The 201-nt window shown below is 66.7% G+C and overlaps 1 protein-coding gene across 6 annotated transcripts in view; it reads right to left on the bottom strand.

Moving 5' to 3' along the window:
- MBTD1 (mbt domain containing 1) overlaps window positions 1–201 on the bottom strand; it is a 44,246-nt gene that overhangs the window by 43,327 nt on the left and 718 nt on the right. The window lies entirely within an intron of this gene.

Here is a 201-nt window from a genome sequence, read left to right as displayed (position 1 = left end):
CGCCCACCCGGGGCGGCTCAACAAAGTGGAAGTCACACATCTCGCCTCCCCCCCCTCCGCCAGCCGGAGCCGAAGGGGGAGGGGACGGGGCGCAGAGAAAACTTTCTCCTCAATGTTTCCTTCCAGAGAGTGCAGAGAGAGCGCATAGAGAACCCCGACGGATCCGGGGCTGGGGAGGTGGGGGGAGGGGAACCCCCCTCC

Source organism: Myotis davidii, unplaced genomic scaffold (assembly GCF_000327345.1).
Source record: "Myotis davidii unplaced genomic scaffold, ASM32734v1 scaffold327, whole genome shotgun sequence".
NCBI lineage: Eukaryota > Metazoa > Chordata > Mammalia > Chiroptera > Vespertilionidae > Myotis > Myotis davidii.
Note: the sequence above shows the minus strand (reverse complement) of the source record. Positions and strands in the feature narration are given on the sequence as shown.